The 24,013-nt window shown below is 42.9% G+C and overlaps 1 protein-coding gene across 3 annotated transcripts in view; it reads right to left on the bottom strand.

The window, feature by feature from the left end:
* The window catches only part of KBTBD11 (kelch repeat and BTB domain containing 11), a 37,774-nt gene extending 13,974 nt beyond the window's left edge, over positions 1–23,800 (bottom strand). For 2 of the 3 annotated variants that reach the window (XM_053286183.1, XM_053286186.1), the window contains exon 1: positions 22,687–23,800. The gene's annotated coding sequence lies outside the window, so the exon portion shown is untranslated. Of the gene's footprint in view, positions 1–21,213; positions 21,284–22,686 lie in introns of all 3 variants that reach the window. The other variant, XM_053286185.1, reaches the window with a different exon arrangement.
* Between the last annotated feature and the right edge of the window lie 213 nt (positions 23,801–24,013).

Genomic DNA, 24,013 nt, shown 5'->3' with positions numbered 1-24,013 from the left:
GCTTTTATATAACTACTGTAATTGAGTTCCCTTTAATACTGGATTCTGGATTATCCCATAAACTAAATCTACATTTTTTCAGAAAGTCTTCTGATAATAAGACCCCAAACTGCAATTCATTTTAGAATCCTCCTGCTTTTTACTGGAATGAAAGAGTATAATGCTCCAATGCACTAATTATGAATGCTTTATCATACCCATTTAGTAAAATGCATCTTGCTCTAGCAAGTAATCTGGTGTAACAAGCAGTTGGTCTGGGATGGAGATAGGCATTTTCAGCCACATCAACAGATGAATCCAGTCTATTCAATGGGGCCGAGATGAAAACTGTTATGTGTATATAAATCCATATGCAGGTGTACATCTGCATTCAGCTCTGCTGTGTGTATGAAAGCATAAACTTCCATGCAGATCTCCATTAGTGGATTGGAGCAATAAGGCCATGGTCCTCAAACCACTTGTTCTAGAAGGCATACAAGCTTTGTAAAACTAGTCTGACATTAGCTGTTTGAGGAACCCTTTGTGAAAGTAACAGGATGCACACACACACACACACACACAAATATAAGCCAGGAGTTTTGTTCCTGGCTCACGCTGGCAACTGATAGAAAGTGCAATTCTATGCATATTTACTTGTAACGAGGCTTACTTCTAGGTAAATATGCATAGGATGGCATCCAGTGTAATCCAAGCACATATTTACAGAATCAGCAAGTCTAAGCATATGGGCCAAAAGTGAGCTGGCTTCAGGTTTAAGGTATCAATCATCTTGCAGATCCCTTCCTACCTGGGCAATCTCCTCCTCTTACTATGACAATGGACACAAGGCCAGCAGCAGCAACAGTGTTTTAGCTGGCAGTTATCACCCGATTAAATCATTTCCTCCACAATGGCTCACGTAGTTTTGCAATGCTCCATGGGGCACTGTGGAATAGAAATTGGGTGGGGGGGGGAGACAGAGAAGGCCCATCCCTGAGTAGCCACCAGATTAATTGCTTGTTGTAAACCATGCAGAGACGTGAGTTTTGGGCGGTATAGAAGTGTGTTAAATAAATAGATAGACAGACAGACAGATCGATCTGCAGATGGACCTCTCCAGTTGATCTCAATGAGCAGTAGGGCTCAGATGGAAGAGGTTCTCTTAAATAATAAGGGGAGCTGGGTCCACAGCAGCAGCCATAGGTGGTTTATACTAAAGCTGGCCCTGGCTCTAAGGATGCCAAGTAAGTAATTCTGTTGATCTACAAAACGGTTTCCTTTGGAAGGATACTTCATGCTATTTATCATGGTTTTCATCAGTGTTCTAACTACACTGCAGTTTTAATGAAATTAAAACTAAAACTATAACTGGAATTAAAACTAAAGCTAAGGATGTAATTCACATAACTAATTTAATCTAGTTTTTAACTATAAACAATTTTAATCTGAAATGTTGCAAAACATGCAGTCAGTTTTCTTTTGGCAGCATGATTTCCACTTAAGCCAGTTTAGTTTGCATCAGTAGTTCATTTCTGGATTTCTTCAACTTGCCTCTCTAACCATAAATTATTTTGGAAAGTTTATTATACAAGTTTGGCAAGTTCTTTACTTTGGAAAAAAATCATTTTAATTTTTAATTTCAGAGCATAACAACAATCTAAGCTGCAGTTATAAATGAAGCTGTTCTTAAATAGTCTTCAGCAAAGCTACAAAAATGCCTCTAAGCAGGTATATGTAAAACTCCTAGAACTTTAAATTCCAGGCAAAATGTGGACTAACACCATCCTCATTGTAAATCCTTCTGTGGCAGTTGCTGTGGGTGGGGACTATGTGCGAAAATAGGGTACTCAACATTTTCTCTTTTTCATGGAAAACAAACTTTTTGCACCTAAGCAGTTCAATTCTGTGGTCAGTCATATGGAATAAACTAAATAGGGCTGCTCAACTTTGGACCTTCTGCAGATGTTGGCCTACAACTTCCATAATCCCTGGTTATTGACCACTGTGGCTAAGGATTATGGGAGCTGTAGTCCAAAAACAGCTGGTGGGGACAAAGTTGAGCAGCCCTATTTAGTTTGTTCCATGTGACCGACCACAGAATCGAACTGCTTAGGTGCAAAAAGCTTGTTTTCCATGAAAAAGAGAAAATGTTGTGTACCCTATTTTTGCACATAGTCTCCACCCATAGCATCTGCTCGCACTTCAGAAGGATCCTCATAAAAAGACAATTTGAAAGCCTGCACCCAGCTGCTCTCCATGGGGATTTTCACAAAGCAAGTGCATGCAGCAGTAGCCCCAACAGCCTCCTGGAATGGATTGTGGGGCAGGGGTGCTTGGAGCCGGCGGGCTGAGAAATGTTTATGCTTAGGAAGACAACCCACACCCTTTTAAGCTCTCACCCTCCCCACTTCCATTTGTAAAAAGATAGTATCACCCATGGGTTCTTGGTGGAAAAATGCGGTATATCAATCAATGTGATGTGAAACGTTTCATTTATTAAAGAAACGATAGCTAAATGCATTCATAGATGTTTGTTTGTTTAACCACCATTGATTTAGACTGAGATGAATGGAACTGTAAGAAAGTAACAGACATGGGAATCTCCAGCAACCATGAATTGTGCTGACAGTCTTGGCAGTGGCATACTAGCAATATCCTGGACATGTGCCCCTGATCTAGCAAACTGAGACATAACGTGGCTATGAAAATCTTGGCAGCAATAACAGCCTTCTGAGATGGTGTTTTGACCAAGAGATAGGCTGTTATTAGATAATGAAGGTCATATTTCCTAAGTATTTGCCTACCTACACATATTTTAGACACACATTTCCAAATTTTGTTGGGCGTTTGTTTTTTAAATTTCTTTCCTTTCCTTGTGTTAATTGAAGGAAAGGCTGTTGGTATACAAATGCGGTATATAACATAAATGTTTATTAATCCTTCCCTTCTAATCAAATGCCTGACTCACTGGTGGGCAGAGCTTCCATGCCACATGGTACAGTGGCACATAGACACTAGTAATGTACAACCTTATCTCATGTGTATCAGTCTCATCGGTTTTAATGAGATTCAAAGGATATTCAGCAGTAAAGTATCTTTAACTAAAGAAGGTTGCAGTATGCATCTTTTCTTCACCACCATAGATCACTCCTGAAAATTAGGTAGGAGAAGTGTTTAAATCCAAGTCTGACCCTGAGTTTGTGCCAGTATAAAAATTCTAAAAAAATTGCAAGAATTGGCTTGCAAGTGCTCTTGTGAACAAAAATCTCAACAGTGGACATAGCCCTCAAGTATACCTAGTATATTTTAATAAATCATTCTAACACTGTAAATATTTGCCATTTTATTCTATTGCCAGAAAATGTTATAAATGTCTTAAATATATAAAGCTGTCCTTCTCAATATTGAAAGTTAAACAATAAATCAAAGTTTCGGAAATCCATTACATCATAAAGGTGTGTGTGGGGATAACATTAAGCATTTTTAAGTCCAATTGATTTCAATGTGAGCATCCTAAAAGTGTGCTTAACTGGCTCATTAAAATAAAGGGTCCTTAAAAGTGTTACATTTAAGTGAACATGCAAATGAAAAGCAACTTTCTTTGTTTTAAAAAACACTCTTTATTCTCTACCAGAGAGAAAATTCGCATATGGGAAATTTCAGGGGGGGAAGAGTGTGGTTTGTTTGCTTTTTTAAACTAGAGGGGTAATCAAATAATAGAATAACTTTCCTCAACTACGTTCTATGTCATAATGAGTGTATCATTACATCTACTCTCAAGGTACTTATTAAACTTCTTCAAGACCCCTCATGCCATATTGCACTTCCAGAGTGCTTAAAAAAAGTAAAAATTATCTAGTAAGTACAAAATTTCTCAAGCAATTTCAACAAATAAGCTTCCAAGAATAAGTTTTCCTGATTAGGACCACACATGTAGTTACTTCCAACCCCACAAGGAATTAGCAAGTTCTAGCTAAATAAAAACTTACAATACATAATGTTAGCAGCCCACATGATGAGATTCCAAGTCAGTTGTTGCTGCTGTGTATGTGGAAGCCACTCCCAACAGTATTGTGTAAGAGGTACAGTTGCATAGAGTACTCACATTTGCATCGTGCCACTTGCATGGTTTCCAATGAAAGTAGCACTGTATAAGTGAAGGCATGCTTTTTAAAGTAGTTGCACAACTGCACTCTTGCCAGGGGCGTAACTATAATAGGGCAAGGGGAGACAGTTGTCTGGGGGCCCACTGCCTTTGCCCCCCCAGAAGCAAGTCACATGACTGACTCCCCCAGCCACACACCTGCCCGGGCTTCCTTCAGTTGTATTCATCCTCCGAAATGGATGTGAGTGTTAAGACCTGCAGCTACCAGAACAGCATGTCTTTCTCTAGTACCATTAAATGACTTGCATCGTCCACAATTTACAAAACGTTTTAAAAAATAATTTAGGATAATGTTCTATTGTGGCACATAGGTTTTTTAATATGTATGTATATATGTATAAATTTACTATGCTTTTTGTTACCACTATTCAGCCTCATTTAAGATTTGTTTACTTCATGAGCTGAGCTTCAGTGTGGGGGGGGGCATTTTAAAATCTTGTCTCTGGGCCCACTCCAACCTTGCTATGCCCCTGACTCCTGCACAACATCTCTGGAGCTGGCTTTCATATGTGCGGCAGCGCCAGCCATTGCCTTGTGCATAGTCTTGTATTGCCTTGCACATCAGACTATATCGGGTTGAATGTCCAGTCAAGGTTGAATGTCCAACCAAGCAAGGTGTGGTAATGCCAGGACATCATTATGCAGCAGGCATTTATTCAGCCATTGGACTGATTCTTCTTCCCTTAGATTGCTATAGAACGAAGCATAACACACACTGGGATCTATTAGGCTTGTAAGGCATGTAAAAGAGTGGGTGGGTTTACACAACCTGCTACAGGTTATTATGAAGTCCAAGAGAGAAAACCAAAGGTTTTCCATGACCCACACTTTCCTGAGCAGCATGTTGTCTGAACTAGCTCAAGTCTGGTTAACAACTGGCCAACCCAACTTGTTAACAACCTTGTCAAGCCAGCTTCAGCCCTTGGTTATGCATCTCAGGTTGAGGTAGGTAATGGGTTGGGCTGGCTGTTTGCCAACTGGGCGTGACAGGTTCAGACAACACACCTCATAGGAGTCTGCATGCCACACTCTCCCAGACTAACCTCACCAAAGTTGTATGAATCCATCCAATGTGTTACTTTCCTTATATATGACTTCAAGATTCTATCCTGACTTCACTAACACTTATAGTGGCTGCCATCCTGATTTAAGCACCAGTGCAACACCAGTGCTTCTGAAAAGTTCTGGACTTTCGTGTGTGTGTGTGTGTGTGTGTGTGTGTGTGCACGTGCACACACATAGAACCTCCCCTTCCACTGGAGGCCCTCTGTGTCACCTGGAAATGGAGAAGGAGAGGTCATCTAAATCCACCCCTCCCGCCCCACCAATGGACCAGCAGGGGAGCCAAGTTAAGTTGAACTTTTCAGAAGCACCAGTGCTTCTCCCATTTCATCAGTGCTTTGTAAATTAGGATTTCAGCCAACATCTGCTAATCCAGGTTACTGGTCTAGTAGTCTAGTTATAATTATCTTTAGGAAGGTCACCTTCCTTTCTGAAACTGTCACTATAGGATTCTGATCATGTTTAAGACATGGTGACCAATCTTTTGGAGAAGTGGGCATAGTCCACACCCAAAGTATATGATCTCTTATTGTGCTGCTCTAGTCCACACAGACGTTGCCTATTGTACCTGGTGTAAAGTTTCTTTCTCATCTCTTGAGCCAATAAGTAAGCAGTAGCAGAGGAGAGGAGAGGAAGACAGAAATGCACCTGACAGTATGCTGTAGCTATGCCGGCAGCCTTTCTATTTCTGCCCAGGGTGTGACTGTGGAACAGTCTAAAATGTTACTTCTTAACATTAAATACCCAGTATATTGCTCATATACAACTTGTCATTTTCTTCATGTTATGAAAACTGAAGAGAAACTGGACAACAACAAAAATACATATATCGTGTTCTAGTAAGTGGTAGTGTAGGGTGGAGCTCAGCCCTTAACACCAGAATATCAAGCCTGATGGGAGGATGGTGCTCTGAGTTTCTTTGATAATTGCATGAGGTCTGCATGACAGCTGGTCCTGTAATGTCTAAGAGACTATGCTGTGAATCAGGAATTCTCCAATTTGAATGCCACTTCTGACACAATCTCACTAAGTGGCCTTAGGCAGGCTGCTCCCTCTCAACCTCAGCTACCCCAGTTGCAAGGTGGGGATAATATTCACTTATCTTACTGGGCTGCTGTAAGGATTACATGAACCTAAACCATGTGAAATGCTTTGCACACTCAAAAAATGATGCACAAATGTTAAGAATCAAAGCATGGCAAATTTTAGGTTAAATCATGGTGGAAGAAAATCTAAAGCTAAAGGCAATTTAACGTCAGTTGTCTTGGGTAGTAGTGGAACTCCTTCTCTAGATGTTTATAAGAAGAGATGAGGGGAGGAACATTAGCAAATGTTTAGATTCAGTGTATCCTGCCACCTTGAACAGGGCTGAAGTTGGTCAGCCTGGGTGTCCTTACAAATCTGTGCTTCTGTTATGCTGAGCAGGGTTTGGGGAGATAGATAAGGGAAAACAAGTTTGCATCCCCTTCCTCTGACTGAACTCTTCACCTTGGATCTTTCAAAACAAACATGGCATTTGAGCATGGAAAATTTCCAGCTGCCCATCACCACTGAGGAGACTTCAGCATCCTCTCATTTAAAAGCCACGGGCCATTCTCTTGTTAGGCAGCAGGATGTCACAGTGCACAACATTCTTCTGGAAACTGTTTTGTGTGAACTGTAAAACCAAGAAGCCAGCATGAGCATGCAGAATCTTTATTAAGTTATACTGACAGTGCAGATCAGCAGATTTTATCAGCTGCCCTCAATAATAAGTAGAGGATTTTGAAAAAACAAGGCAGAGCCAGCATTCTCTCTCTCTCTCTCTCTCTCTCTCTCTCTCGTATTGCTTAAATGACCTTGTTTAGTGTTGTTGATGCTGTTGTCATTAATAGAAAAGAGCACTCTGCAAGAGATACTACAAAAGAGCACTCTGCAAGAGATACTACAAAAATGTTGTGGATGAATTGAATGACTTTTAGCAACACAAAATTCTAGATCAACTTTAGCTAGGTAGGTCTAAATAAAGCATATACAAATATTATATATATATATATATATATATATATATATGGAAGGACAGCAAAAAATATTGACAATGTCTATGACTTTGTGTCTACAATTTAAATTAAGGTGAATTAAGTCACAGTTTAAATAACCAAAAAAGGACAATTTCAATCACAAATTAAAAATTTTAAAACAATTTATTTAGATATTTCCTAAATAAAAGTACATACTAATTAGTTAGTATTTATAATTAGAACACTGATTCTGAATCAATTGCAGCAATATAGGAAATACATTTTTTTAAAGGAGTAAAAGGTCACTCAGATGAATTAGTGGGTGACACCTGTGGTAACTTGCAAAGCTGGCTGGCAACTATATCCTAGTCCTAGAGACTGACCTATCTAACAGACAGGGGACAGTAGACTTTCAGCTGGAACTTTAAACTTTGCAACAATTCAGTTCTGCAAAGGCTGATTATCAAACATCTGTTCACAGATTCCTCTTTGTAGGGTCTATTGCTTTAAGGATACAGTTTTGAGGACTTTATTCCATGGGTTAAACAAGGTTCTCATCCTCTCCCTTCTGTTCACTACTTTATCAGAACAAATGCCAGCAGAAATAAATATAGGCACATGTAGCATTCGTATAATTTGAAATCTGGATATGAAATGTCTGAGCAGAGACCATGCTCATTTGTGATTAAAGGAGGGAGTAGTCTCAGAGAAAAAAGGAATTATCAATTTCTTTGCCAACACACACCTCCAGTAGATATCTCTGCATGGAGGAGCAACCCTTATGGGCTCACTGGTTATCCAGAGGGCAAACAAAGGCACGGTGTGACCAAAAAGCAGCCGTTGTTCCATGGAGGTGACTCACAATAGACTCAGCACCGGCACTCCCCAGGCTGAGCACACAGCAGCTCCCCAGGCTGAGCACACAGCAGCTTGCTGTTCCCCTGAGTCTTCACCTCCAAGGGAAGAGCACACATGGATGGCAGTAGTGCAAGGGGGTATGAGTCATTGTGAGCACTCTACAAGCACTGTCTAGGAGCAGCACATCTTGAGCTTTGACAGTCTGTTTGGAGGCTACAATATGTTGTGACTACAGCCCCAAAACAGTGTGCAGGGGAATTATAAACCAACTGCTTCCTCCTGGTCCAATATAAGTAGCCTCCCTCTTCTCTATCCAACCCATTTGTGTGCTAGGTTTGCACAAGGTGGAGGGAGTATGAGGTTCAGTGGATGAGTATCTGGCCCCCTTCCAAGTTCCTACAGAGACACCATAAAGTTTCATGAGCTTATACCCACATTCCATGCTTGTTTTGGACTATAGGTGCAAGGCTTTAATTATCAAATGACATACTTACGAAGCTCTTTTTGAATAAACAACCTGGTGATTGCAACCTAGTAATTTAAAGCAAAATCTCATTCTTTTATGAAGAGGGGAAAATGGAAGAACAGACAAACTGAATAAATCATATGATTCCTCTTATATACCAACTACACTGGCTACAGATTCATTTCTAGGTGCAAAGTGATGATCATTACCTTTAAAACCCTACAATCTCGGGCCAAGACATACCTTATTCTCAGGGATTCATGATCTATTTTAGCAGGTGTACCCCTTAGGAACATAGGAAGCTGCCATATACTGAGTCAGACCATTGGTCTATCTAGCTCAGTATTGTCTTCACAGACTGGCAGCGGCTTCTCCAAGGTTGCAGGCAGGAATCTCTTTCAGCCCTATCTTGGAGAAGCCAGGGAGGGAACTTGAAACCTTCTGCTCTTCCCAGAGCAGCTTCATCTCCTGAGGGAAGACACATCAAGTCTCCCATTCATATGCAACCAGGCAGACCCTGCTTAGCTATGGGGACAAGTCATGCTTGCTACCACAAGACCAGCTCTCCTCTCCTTCTGTCACAAACCTTCAGCTCAAGTGCCCCAGAGAGAGGGTGGGGGAGAGGGAATGAACACGAATGCACATACACACTGAAATTTTTCCGTTATGGGACAGCCTACTCTAGTCACTGACTAACAACAAGACTAAGTTTACTCATGAGTGTTCCCAGTGAAATTGATGGGGCTCTATTGATTTCAATGGGAATACTCAGTGCTAATTTTTTGAAGCCTGTCATTCAGGATGAAGGGAGGGATATGCTGAGCTTCAGCACATAGCCAGCCGATCAGGGAGGAAGGTTTTCACTTTCTCCCTCCCCTGATACAGAGGCCACATTGCTGAGGTTGCATTGGCTTCAAGCCAGTGATACAAAGATGAAAAACAAATAGTGCAGCTGGAGCACAGGGAGGAAGGAGGCCTCAGCGTACCCCCTTGCGAGCACTTCCAGTACTCCTGGGGCACAGTTCCCCTGGTCGAGAACCCCTGCCGTATCTCATATGTACCCACCTATCCACCACAGTGAACTCTTTGCTTGCTTTCCACCTTTTGAAGACTCTTTTTGTTTGGGTAGTCCTTTGGTAGTCCTCTTGACCTGCCTTTTATACAATTTTTCTTTGCTCCCCTCATAACATTTTTCATGACTTTGTAATTTTCCTTCTATCCTTCTTATATTTTTGTTCCTATAATTGTGATAGCACTGTTTGTTTTTAATACAATAAGTCACCTTGAATATATCATGATGAAAGGCAGGATGCAGGTCCTACAATCAATAAATACAATGGAGGCTTTAGAAATAATGACTTCTTTTAAACAATTTTGTATGTATTCTTGAGGAGACGCCTATCTTCTAACACACTGGAATAGTATACTATCCATCAACTCTATCTAGACAGCCGTTTGTTCAGGTCCCAGCAAACAGTATCTTCATTCTGACTGGCATCTCTGTCTGTGGCTTAAACAATATTGGCTGACATTTTACACAAAGTTCCGTTAGCCTAGGAACCGAGTATTTGCACAGCTGCGCAATACCACTTAATTGTGCAAACCGCAACTGCATTTGTGCAATTGAGCAATTTAATGCAAATGCTCCATTCCCAGACTGACGGAGCCTTGCACAGTATATGAGCCACTATCATTATATCTGAATCAGTTCATGTCTTAAACACAGAAAACAGCCCAGTTCCTTTTCTAGAAAATGTTATTATTATTTGTACAGTGATTCAGAGCATGTTAAACAATACGAGGGAAACATTTGTTAGATACCCAAGGTAATTACTCCACTTACTCTGTAAATCATAAAGTGGTTTGCTTCTAACATCTTATTTTATTTATATAGAAAACATATTATAGCAGTGGATCTGCTAGTGAGAAATTGTGTTATTTTATTTTTAATATTCAGGAGCCAGAGAAAGGTAACAAAAACATATATGGTTTTCTGCTCTACTAAGGAGAACAGATTCTTCACCTGCATTGCCACAGGACGTTTGTTTCTGGCAGAACCAAACAGCATGATGGCTGCAGAATCCATTTCTAATGCAGAGGCACAGGAAAAATGGGCTTGAGTCCGTGTCTTACAATCTGACACAGCAACATGTTTATTGAGAAGGAAGTGCTACTGAGTTCAATAGTGTTTGCTTCCAGAGGTGTGTCTCCGGGTGCCATCAGTCCACCTGGCAGAAACTTGGGATCAAGTCATCTTAGCAGCCACCCCTAGGTTGTGAAACATGCTCCCTGTGGGAATAAGAGGCTTATCATCCCTGGAGGCTTTCAAGAGAGCCACACAGACCTACTTTGCCAGCTTGGCTTTTAATAATATTTAAGATGTTTTCAAGGGTTTTAAATGAGGTTTATGTTAATATTTAAAGTTGTTTTCTGTTCTGTTAATATTTTAAAATGTATTTCTAAGTGGTTTTTTTTAAATTGTTAACCACCCTGAGCCATTTTGGGATGGGTAATATATAAATTAAATTATTTCTTGTTTACACACTCAGACAGGTGTTATTGACTGGTTTGTTTTATCCAGACATCGAGCCCTTCCCAAGGACCTGGGATGGCTGGATTTTATTGTCAATTCTTATAGATATCGTCGCAGAATATAGGCTGTTCCCAGTAAAGCGGCTTTTTGTAATTGGCTGATGGTGATTTCTGTGGCCCCTATGGTGTTGAGGTGCTCTTCAAGGTCTTTTGGAACTGCACCCAGGGCGCCAAATACCACTGGGATTATTTTGGTCTTTTTCTGCCACAGCCTTTCAATTTCAATTTGTAGATCTTTGTATTTTGTGATTTTTTCTATTTCTTTTTCTTCTATTCTGCTATCCCCTGGTATTGCTATGTTGATTATTTTAACTTGTTTTTCTTTCTTCTCGACTACAGTTATATCTGGTGTATTGTGAGGCAGATGTTTGTCTGTTTGTAGTTGGAAGTCCCATAATATTTTTGCATCTTCATTTTCTTCAACTTTTTCAATTTGATAGTCCCACCAATGTTTGGCTACAGGTAGCTTGTGTTTTTGCAGATGTTCCAGTGTATCATCCCAGCTACCTTGTCATGCCTTTGTTTGCAGTCAGTCTGTGAGATCTTTTTACAACAGCTGATTAGGTGGTCCACGGTTTCATCTGCTTCTTTACAAAGGTGGCACTTGCTGTTCGTTGTGGATTTTTCCACTTTTGCTCTTATTGCATTTGTTCTTAGTGCCTGTTCTTGTGCAGCCAGTATTAAACCCTCTGTTTCTTTCTTCAAGTAACCATTCTTAAGCCATTGCCAGGTGTTGGAGATGTCTGATTTTCAACTTCTATTGTGCAAATATTGACCATGCAGGGGCTTATTTCTCCATTTTTCTGCTTGGTTCTTGACTTGTTCTTTCTTGTAGGCCTGCTTTGTTTCATTGGTGTTGAATAGTTTCTCGTTCTTGACCATTTTAAGTGCATCTTCTTCACTGTCCTTGATATATTCTTCAAGGCCTCTTTTCTCCTCCTCTACTGTTTGATGGACTTGCAGCATTCCTGCGGGGGTGCAGAGCATGATTGACGGTCATTATTTTCCTGGTCTTACGATCCAGCATCTCTAGCTCTGCCTGGGTCCAGTCTATTATCCCTGCAGTGCATCTGATAACAGGTATAGCCCAGGTGTTTATGGCTTGTATGGTGTTCCCGTCATTGAGTTTGGACTTAAGGATTTTTCTAACTCTCCTGATGTATTCACTTCCAATTTTTCTTTTAACTTCAGTGTGCTTCTGGTGTTCAGGTAATTTCCTTTCTGTTCAACTGGAAGCTGCTTATTAGTTAATAAGTGTTGCATTACTTCATCTGCTATTATTCCAGTTAATAATTTGAACATGGTTGGCAGGCAGGTTATCAATCTATAATTACTTGTAACCGCACCTTTTGCTGGGTCTTTCATGATGAGATGAGTTTTCCCAGTTGTTGGCCACTGTTCAATATCACCGCCTTGCAAAATGTGATTGAACTGTTTTGATAGTTGTTTATGAAGGCTTGTTAGGTGTTTAAGCCAAAAGCCATTCAGTTCATCGTCGCCTGGCGCAGTCCAATTTTTAATTTTCTTTGCTCTTTCACTTATTAATTCTGGTGTTATTGTTAGATCTTGCATTTGTTGGTTACATTTTTCGACCTCTTTCACCCAGCCTTTTTTATTATAATCTGTTGGATTGTCCCATAGTTTCCCCCAGAATTGCACTGTTTCTCCTTTATTTGGTGTTTCGATGTTTCTTGCAGTTTCTACTTCTATGCTTTGGTAGAAACGTCTCTGATTCGACTGCAATTGGAGATTCTGCCTCTGTTGTGTAATTCTAGCTTCGTATCTGCTAATCTTCTTTGACACTGCTGTTACTTGCTGCTTTATTATTTCCAGGACATCTCTAATTTTCCTTGATTCTAGGTGGTATTTTTGGATCAGATACTCTTTGGTGTTTTCATTCTTCAGCTTCTTGTCTTTCATATCTTTCAATTTACTAGCGTCCGATCTAAGCCTGGCGATTTTATTTTCTAATCTAATCTTCCATTTAGGTGATGTACTACTTTCTTTTTTTACAGGTCCACTTCTCTTATATCCGAGCCCTTGTGTTGTTATTGTTGCTGCACTGTACATTAGTTGGTTTGTTTCTTGCAAATTATTGGTTGTTATTTCTGCAAGTGCAGCATTGACATCTTTTAATGCCTGAGCAAGTTGTTTTTTGGCAACTGTTTTTAGAGCTAGAAGTCAAACCCTGGTGCTTGTTTGGCTCATGTGCTCAGTTATTTTTTGCTTTAGTTCTTGTTGCTTTCCTGTTAAACGGCATTCAGGATTTTGAGTTGCAGGCAAAAGGGAGGTTGCCTGGTTTTGATTTTGAAACAGTTCAGCCACAATGGCATCCTCTATTTCCTATACTTCCTCCACCTGTGCCTGAGCAACTTCTGTTGGTGGTAATTCTTCTTCCATATCTTGAGCCTGTGTTGCTCTTTGCAGTTCTCCCAGCTCAACTTCTGTGAATACTTTATTTCTTATTATGAATCTTGTCTGGTCTGCTAGCCTTTGTTCTGTTATTTCTGTATCTGGATGCTTCTCTTTCCAAATTGGTACATTCTTTTTAAATAACCTCTTCCAGTTGGACTAGACTTGTAATAGCAGATCATTATTTCCTTGTTGGCATTTTTCATATATTTTTTTCGGTTAAGCGACGTTTCTTCCAGTAACCCTGCAGTCTCCAGCCTTGGTTGCTCAACTGAAGATCCTGAGTCCTGTTGCCCACTTGCCACCAGATGTCCAGGGACTCCAGCACCTGGCGCAGTCCTTGTTGACCCGGGCGACGACCGATCCGGTATATATTTATTGTACCTCTGGCATAGCTCTGACATTCCTCAGAGCATGCAAGCCCCACAACCACGCCAAGGTAGTGTCTCACTGGGGGATTATTATTATTAATAATAATCTCACTGGGGGGTTGTTGTTAGGCACTACCTTGGCGTGGTTGTGGGGCTTGTGTGCTCTGAGGAAGGTGAGAGGTATGCCAGAGGTCCAACAATACCGGACAGGTCTCACCAGAGGAGCCAGACAAAGAGTGCCTCTCCCATCAACAATATGGTGAGACATAACTTTAATAAATCTATACCGGATTGCCCGTTGCCCGGACAGTGCAATAAGAGCAAACATGGAAAAATCCACAACAAACAGCTAGTGCCGCCTTTGTAAAGAAGCAGATGAAACGGTGGACCACCTAATCATCTGTTGTAAAAAGATCGCACAGACTGACTACAAACAAAGGCATGACAAGGTAGCAGGGATTGTACACTGGAACATCTACAAAAAATACAAGCTCCCTGTAGCCAAACATTGGTGGGACCATCAAATTGAAAAAGTTGTAGAAAAAGAAGATGCAAACATTTTATGGGACAGCAACAATAATAACACCAGATATAACTGTAGTCGAGAAGAAAGAAAAACAAGTTAAAATAATCGACATAGCAGTACCAAGGGATAGCAGAATAGAAGAAAAAGAAATAGAAAAAATCACAAAATACAAAGATCTACAAATTGAAATTGAAGAAAAAGACCAAATTAATCCCAGTGGTAATTGGTGCCCTAGGTGCAGTTCCAAAAGACCTTGAAGAGCACCTCAACACCATAGGGGCCACAGAAATCACCATCAGCCAATGACAAAAAGCAACTTTACTGGGAACAGCCTATATTCTGTGACGATATCTATAATAACAGCAACAACATTGATAATAAAATCCAGCCATCCCAGGTCCTTGGGAAGGACTCGATGTCTGGATAAAACAAACCAGTCAATAACACCTGTCTGACTGTGTAAGCAACAACAACAACATCTTTAATTTTTCTTAAGTTATCCTAGACCCTTGGAAAGGGCCAAATCCAGTCAAAGTACCAAATCCAGTCAATAACATCTGGTAGACTGTGTGTAAATAGCATCATCATCATCATCATCATCGAAGAGGAGGTGGTGGTAGAAGAGGAGGTGGTGTGCTTAGGACTGTGGCTTTAGTGAAAGAAACCTCCATAACCTTTTCACACTCATTTTGGACTTCCCTCAACTTCCTCTTCCCACAGACCGAACCATCATTTGGAAAACTCAACTAAGCATGCTCAGCAGATTTCCATGAGCTGGGTCTTTTACTTATATGAAATTCATTTTTCTGAAGTAAACCCAGGACAGTCCCAAATACTGCATAGTTGAGCATTCCTATACAATTGGATAACAGACTTCACTGTATAGCTATGAAGTAGTAGCGTAGAGCTGGTTCATATAGATGAATGCAGAAATACTGTATGTGTTATGGGTAGGAGCCTAAAGTAATATGTAAATGAGGCATGCATACATACTAGGGTTGTGCAATTCGGATTTTCGGTGTTTCGATTCGGATCTGAACCGAAACACCCCTGTTCTGTTTTGTATCCGAATATTGTCCATCCGAATAACCCCTGATTCGATTCGGATCCAAATTAATCCGAAACTGAATCGATTCGGATTAAAAAAACAGGTCCTGGGGCCAAAAGAGTGGGGTGTGGTGGTAGTGCCCAATGGGTGGAGGCTACCACCCAAATTGCAGAGGGATTGGCCAAAGGGCTGATTTTTGGTGAATTTTTGAAGCTTTAGTGTCTTTGGGGCAGATTGGGGGCATAACGTGGAATCTGGGCCAAAAGAGTGGGGTGTGGTGGTAGTGCCTAATGGGTGGAGGCTACCACCCCAATTGCAGAGTGATTGGGCAGAGGGCTGATTTTTGGTGAATTTCTGAAGTTTACGCGTTTTTAAGGTTTTCCCCCATTAGGTATAATGAAGGGTGTATCGCTTCACGTCGGGGGGAAAGGGGTGGCCTAGAGCGGTGTGGGGTTGGTGGTAGTGCCGGGTAGGGGCAAGGAAGCTACCTGAATTTTTTCAAAGGATTTGGGCAGAGGGCTGATTTTTGGTTAATTGTTGAAGTTTACGCGTCTTTAAGGTTTTTCCTCATGTGGTATAATTGAGCTTTCAGCAGCCCCATAAATGCACTTGGGGGGTGCTGGGGTGGCCCAGAGCGAGTGGTGGTGTAGTTCACATAGGATGCCAACCACCCCCATGGGTTTCTAACCCATGGGGTACAGGGTTCTGTTGTTTCTGAGGTATTCTGAGTGTGGATTCTATGATAGAAAATGAGATTTTCTATGAGACACCATGAATCCACTCTAATTTGCTATCATAGATTCCACACTCAGAAACCACCACTCGCTCTGGGCCACCCCAACACCCCCCAAGTGCATTTATGGGGCTGCTGAAAGCTCCATTATACCACCTTATGAGGAAAAACCTTAGACGCGTAAACTTCAACAATTCACCAAAAATCAGCCCTCTGCCCAAATCCTTTGAAAAAATTCAGGTAGCTTCCTTGCCCCTACCCGGCACTATCACCAACCCCACACCGCTCTAGGCCACCCCTTTCCCCCCGACGTGAAGCGATACACCCTTCATTATACCTAATGGGGGGAAACCTTAAAAACGCGTAAACTTCAGAAATTCACCAAAAATCAGCCCTCTGCCCAATCACACTGTAATTGGGGTGGTAGCCTCCACCCATTAGGCACTACCACCCCACCCCACTCTTTTGCCCCTGGGACCCGAAATTTGAGCAGACGTCACATCAGACCTTTTTGCATTGAAGTCAATGGGATGCAAAAAGGCGGGAAATTCAAATAGACGTCATTGCTCAAAATGTAGGGGGGGAAAGAAGGCCACAAAATGGAGCTCCGAAACATCCGAATATTTCGGATCCGAAACAGGGGTGATTCGTTTCGGATCCAAAATTATTCGGATTTCTCTGCGGGTGATTCGGTTCGGCTCCGAATCACCCGAAATTCGCTGTTTCGGGTACAGATCGTTCTGTACCCAAAACGTTTCGCACATCCCTAATACATACATCCAATATGCACAGCATGTTTAGATACTCCAATCCAACTTATATTGGAGAAGATGCCTTGCTGGCACTGCAATATCATCCAGTTCACCCCTCTTTGCAGGAGCAAGTAGAATGAAACATATCAGTAGAATGGAATATGAGAGGACCCTTCTTCACCCAGTAAATGGTTTTGATCATTGTATGCTTGAGATAGAGAAAAATTTCCATCTCTGAATCCATAAACACTTCAGAAATAACTGTTTTAAGCCCCTGAAAAATGTTTATCATGGGAAAGAGTAGGAAAGACGTGGTTTAGTTAATACTGAATTAAAGGGGAAGTGTGATATCAGTCAGTGAAAGATGCATGTCTATCCACAATTCATTTCAATAAGACTAGAGTCCAGGCTAATCAAAACTAGGGAGTCTGCATTCACATGCAGTGTCCCCAAGAGGGCACTTGCAAGCCCCATCCCTGCACTGATGCGCTCCAAGGACCCCCACCCCACCCCGCTGTCTACAGTTACAGCTTTTGTCTGCAGAGACTATGCTGCACTTGTGAACAGATTCTTCCTGGGAGTATTCCACTGCGATGCAAGCAGCAACCTGCTACTGTGAAGGGGCAAGTACAGCTTATTTAAGTTCAGCTTATTCATTATATATCTTTCTGTATAAAATACATTCAACGTGGCTTACAATAAGGAAAATAAAGACAATTCACATCCAATAACACTAACAATTGCAATAATGTGTCCAAGTTACACTTGTTTTAGATTGTGAGCTGTTATGGGACAGGGAATCATTTCCTCTTCCAAAGTAAACCACTTTGAAAACATTTGTTGTTGAAAAGTGGTATATACATTCTCTAATTCATCATCATCATCCACTAAAAACACTAAAGAAGCACTCACTTCTTCGATAAAAGAAATCTACAAGTGAAACCCTAATCAGGAATAAAATTGAGATGGAGTACAAACTGCACCAGGTGTGCCCAAGAAACAGGAATATCGGTTGGCACAAAAGACCACCTGTAAGAGTCCATCTACATGTCTTTCCACAAAGAATCCTGGAACTGTAGTTTGGTGAAAGTGCTGAGAATTCTGTAAGAAACATCTACCCCCACACCCCACCAACCCCTGAATGAGTTCCCAGGGTTCCCTAGGAAGAGGAAAGGACTCTTAACCCAACTTACATTAATGCAGATACATCCTAAAAGTGGATTCAGATGACAACTGGTAGTAGTGTATACATGTCAGGACAGCTGCAACTATGTGTATGTAAAGTCAAGCCATGTATGCCCTCTTCAAATGTTATACAGAAGAACCTCGCTATTCACGGTTCCGCTGCGTATCCGTGGGGTGTCTGACTGACACCTGTTTTCAGTATCCATAGATACAAAAGGGTTAAAACCCATGTATCTGCAGTTCCTAGAGGGCTGGAAGTGACCGTGGAGGTCACTTCCAGCTGCCATTTTGTCTGTTGGAGCCATTTTATGGCTCATTTCCTGATAAAAACCTCATTTTTTTCTGTGGTCTTGCATGATTTTAGTGGCTTGGGGGATATTCCTGGCCACATCCTGGGCACATGCTGACCCCAGGGAGCATGGTATAGTACATAATTTTGTGTATTGGGGGTGGGTGTGGGTTGTACTTTTAAAGCACTTTCCCTCCATCCTGGAACCTAACCCCCCATTTCCCATGGGAATAATGCCTTGTTACTCACTGATTTGTTAGGAGGCGAGGAATGGAACCTCTGTGAATAACAAGGTTATCCTGTATTCAAGACCTGTACAATCTGTGTACAGTGTACGCATGTGTAGATTTGTACGAACTTACAGTTATTTACACATTCTGAGTTCATGTATAGTAATACATTTCCTATCTGTGCCCTGCATTTGAGAGGGCCTGTACCAGGTTCTGTTTCAAAATGGAAACAGATAAACATACACATTCACAAAAAACCCCACACACATGTACATATGTGTGCAGAAACTTCTACGCACATGCAGCATAATATTCCTTATAACTTAATGGAAACATGATCAAACCCATCTCCCTATTGGGTGACTAAGTAAGTGGCCCCCTACATATATGGGAGAAGAGCAGGTCTTGTGGTAGCAAGCATGAATTGCCACTTTTGCTACGTAGGTCCACCCTGGTTTGCATCTGAATGGGAGACTACATGTGTTAGCACTGTAAGATATTCCGCTTAGGGGATGGGAGCACTCTGGGAAGAGCACCTGCATGCTCACATGCCAAAGGTTCCAAGTTCCCTCCCTGGCATCTCCCAAGATAGAGCTGAGAGAGACTCCTACCTTGGAGAAGCCGCTGCCAGTCTGTGTAGGCAATACTGAGCTAGATGGACTAGCCAGAGCATGTGCTTCCCTGCACATTTATATCATCCCCTAAATCCACTTAAATCCAAGTAGTTCAAGGTTAACAGTGCGAGGAAAACATACCCTAGAAGGCTTCAAATATAGCTAAATAAATGCTAATTGATTATTGGCATAAACTATCTGAAGTTAAGCATTTTGAAGTGCTCTTGATTTCCACAGGAGAGATTTCAGCACTTGTCCCATTTAAATCAATGAGACTTAAATTAAGAGTGCTTCCATTTGCCTGAATATAGCATTTAATAATAATATGTCCTTTCCTGAAAAAGGCTGGCAGATAGTCAATAAAACATATAGGTGGTATTTAAACTTCCAAATTAATTCTCTAGAATTCAAAATATGCAGAATACTAATGTACAGTACTTATTAGGGATGTGCCAAAATATGACTTGGCTGTCCAAATTGTGGGCACCTCCTTTTAAAATTGAGGGCTTACACAGCTCCTTTAAAGCAGAGTTGAGGTCTGACCTTGCCGCCATCCCAGCTATGCCCCCCAGCTATGCCCATGCACTGGTGAGGCATCTCCCAGCTGCCCCTGTGCACAGAGGTCATGTGTGTGCTGGCGCCACGCTGGGGCAACTGGGGGAAGTGCCAGGATGGCAGCAATGGTGGCAAATGGAGGAGGAGCAGGTATGGATCTGCTCTCCTCAGCTTTAAAGGGGACTTTGCTACTTCCAGGGCTTCCTGACTGCATTTCCCAACATCATTGGTGCTGATGCGCACCATGACAGCTGACTCCTTCCCAGCACTGCCTAGCAAGCTATCTAGATGCTGTGTGACATCCACAACCTTCACACCAGGCAGGCAAATCACCATGCGGTCTACATGAGGGTCACAGACCCATATCTCTATACCCCTAATGATAGAATGATCCACTACCAGGAGACCAACCCCCACCACCCCCACCCGGAGGGGTTTCCCCTGTGTGAGAGGATATGGGCTCATCATTCATGGAGAGGGTTCCATGAATGATGAGTGTATCCCTCTTCTTCAGAATGATGTCCTCCTTACCTGAGACCTTCATTCTCCCTGACAGCAGAGGAACCATCAGCATGGGAGTGGGATACCTCTATCACATCCCTGAAGGTCTCATCTATGTACCTCTCTGACTCTCTAAGCTTCTTCAGATCAGCCACCTCAGCTTTGAGGGAACAAACCTGTTTCTTGAGAGCCAGGAGCATCTTTGACTGAGCACACACGCGCACACACACACACACGAGCAGATAGTCACACATGCAACACTTTGTGCAATACACTGAGAAGCGCCCCATCCCTGCAGACTTTCTGTCTTTATGATTGGGTGGTGGGTTGTTGTTTTTAATCTGGACATTGTTTGTTTGAAAGTCAGGCCTTAGCTGAAGTTATCAGCTATTCAACAGCTCAAACCTTATTTTCCGAGAACATGAAAGAAGATGTAGTACTTACCTTCTCTTCCTGCTGGGCTACTTGTGATCAAGGGAGCTCCTTTCAAGTTCCCCTGCGCACTTCCCTGCTAAACGCCTGTATAACTGTTTGCTAATTCCTGTTCGCTAAACTCCCTGGCCGCTTTCTCTTATGTAGGGAGTAGGCTTCAAACTGAGGCAAACAGGCTCAACAGGGATGTGGCCCCTTCCACCAGCTGTGATTCACCTCAGTCCCAGCTGGCTCCTCCCACTGGCTCTCCCCAGGCAAGAGAGAAACTAAAATGGAAAGCTACACAGCCACAAAGACAAGCCCTGGCAAAAACCAGACACAGACACACACACAGAGGAATTTCTCCCCTAAAGAGATACCAGCCCCTCAAAATCTCCTCCACCTTCTGTTTGTATGAAGAAAGTTTTTTTGTTTGTTTTGTTTTTTTAAGAAAAGCTTGCTACCTTCTCCGGTCTGCTTCTCCTCTTTCCAGAGCAGGCTTCAAGCAGATCCCTGCCCTGAGGAAATCACAATCTGCATTTCAAGGGGGGGGGGGGAACAGAGCAAGACAAAGAGGACAAAAAGAAAGAATATACACAAATTCAGGTATATGTGTTTAGGTTTATTTCAGAATGTGGATTAGTTCTACTGTATCAGTTTGAGAAAAATGCATCATGAGAGGAGGGTTTTGGGAAGGGATTTGAAGGGGGTGGCTGCATCTCACCATGTATTTGTTTCTGGACATAAGAAATGGGGAGAAAATATTTTGTATAACTGAAAAAATGTTTTTTACACAGGTAGTTGAAAGACTAAAGAGACTTGGAAATAATCAGTCTTGTCTCTTGCGAACGACCACAAGTGCATCTCTCAAATTCAATTTGTACACCAAAATAAAACTGTTTTACAAAAACCTACAGAACTGAAGTGTTATTACACGGTATTGGTTTTAGAATTATATGCACTGAAACCCTATTGCTGTCATCCTGTCCTGGTCCACATTTCCTAGGGGTTGTTAACCACCATGATGCAAGGCAATGACTGTTGTGTAACACTGAAGGTTTGGTGGTTTTAGAGGGGCTGAGCCAGTTTCTAATAAAATATTAATAGCAGACTCAAGACATCCAAGGAGTATATTTAACATTCAAAACACCAAATAGTCTTGGAATAGTGCTGCAATGTCACTTAGCAATTCTGGTAGACCACGAAGATGAATGGAGGGGGGAATTAAACAAAACAAATCCACAAAAATCCTAAATTCTCAGTGTGGTTTTAGGTTTAGGAAAGAAGACAAGAGAATATGCCTCTGCATATGAGAGCATGCTCAATGCAGCTCCAGGTCTATTATACAGGCTAGGCAGTGAAGTGGATTAATCAGGATTGTGAGAAGAGACGGAGGGTGGGGGGGAACATGATTAGAACTGACACAGTTCCAAATCTCCATTACCAAACACATCCCGCTTGTTGCCCTGGCTAGATCCGTCTCTCTTCGCCTTCTATATCTTTACAAGACTGCGGCTTAATTAACTGTTGCATTATGATGGATTAATCAGACCAAACAATTCCAGCCGAGGATTCAGTAAATGCAGAATACATGCCTTTCATTCACCCTTTCACAACTCAGAAAGCGACATCCTTAAAGCCAGCGCATTACATTTATTTGTATAAGGGATGGACATTAAGTTCGTTCCGGCGTCTATTTGCTCCCTGCATATTTTGCTGGGCCCTAAGAGAATACAGGATGAGATTAAAATAAAAAATAAATAAAATAAAGGGGGTGCGGAGGGGCGGGGAGAGAAACGTGTATTGCATCTTTTGCAAAAAGAAAAGAAAAAAAGTGCGGGGGGGGTGTCCCGCTGGCAATTATGCACGCCAGATACTCGCCCCAGGAGAGATCAGAGTATATTTGGTGCATAAAAGGAGGACTCTGGGCCATTTACCTCATCTTGGGCAAGACTGTCAGGCAGGCACCCGGCCGCTTCGTGAAGGCGGATCTCCCGTCCCATTTGCAGCCCCACGAGCTGGGTCGGTTGCAGTCTTCTCCTCCGGAGTCCCCACCCCACACTTTCCCTGGAGCGCAGGAAGTCGCCGTGCCAAATGCCAGTCCCGCCTTCAAGCCAGCGGCACTGCGAGGGATGCGCCTGGCCGAGCTTTGACGCGCAGCGCGCCCGCCGCTGCTGCCGCCGCCACCACCGAGTCCAGAGCAACTGCAAGAACCATCCCCAACAGTCAGTCCTGGCACGGCTGAGGCTTGAACACGGGCCAAACTCTCCGAAGTGGTCACCGCGCCACCACAGGGGAGTGTCCCCGCATGTGACTCCGGCTCGCTCGCCTCCCCTGCGTGACGGGGAGCTGGCGCTGGCCCCTGCTGCGTGCTCCCCTCCGCCTGCGCACACAGAGCTTGCTTGCGGGCGCGTGTGCCAGAGAGCGCGCGCCACTGCGAGGCACGCCGCGCGCGCAAAGCGCCGGGATTCGCCGCCGCCGCCTCTGCTTGAGGAGGCTCTGCGGGTCGCTTTCGAGGTCAGACTGTGCTCGGAAGGAGCCTGCGAAAGGGATTGCCAGGAATGCCTTTGTTTGAGGTTGTCTCTCCTGCCTGTACAGGCAGACGAGGGAGGCTCAAACACCGGCCCTGTGTCGCGTTGCTCCTTTTAATGCCCCTTTGTTTCGCGGAACGAGGCGGCGGGCAACTCTTGTTTTCCTTTCGGTGCCTCCCCGCCCCCTCCCCCCAATGCGTTCGTCGTTGCTGAGCTTCTAGGACGTGCGGCCAGATTCCGAGTCCTGACTCTTTCACAGGTAACGGGGAGGAAGCTGCCCTCTGGCTCACAGCCGGGTCGTCTTTCGCCTTTGAGAAGAACAGGCACTCGAAACCTGTTGCTGCCTGAGGTGCAATGCTGAAATACCAGCTCCTGTCAGTCAGGCGGTGACAAAAGCAGATTTTCTATCTTGTTGCAGCAGCAGCAGCAACGCCTTTGCTTTTCAGTAGGGGTTTGGCTGGCACCAAAGCCACCCTTTCCAAAACAGGGCAGAAAGATGGGGGGAAGTAGCCCACGCGACTTACTGGCGCAAAAAGCCTCCGCCTCTTTACCCCCAATCCCAGCAGCGCTAGAGCCACCTTTGATTGGACCGAAGCCACAGAAAGTGCGGTAGCCTCTCCAACGCCTACCCAAGGCAACGCCGAGCGCTGCAGGGAGGGAGGGAGGAAGGGACGCACGAAAACAAACCCAAGTGTCCATGGAAGTGGCTCCCATTGTTTGAGGGTCATTGCAC

Source organism: Hemicordylus capensis, chromosome 1 (genome assembly GCF_027244095.1).
Source record: "Hemicordylus capensis ecotype Gifberg chromosome 1, rHemCap1.1.pri, whole genome shotgun sequence".
Lineage (NCBI taxonomy): Eukaryota > Metazoa > Chordata > Lepidosauria > Squamata > Cordylidae > Hemicordylus > Hemicordylus capensis.
This window is presented reverse-complemented; position numbering and strand designations above follow the sequence as displayed.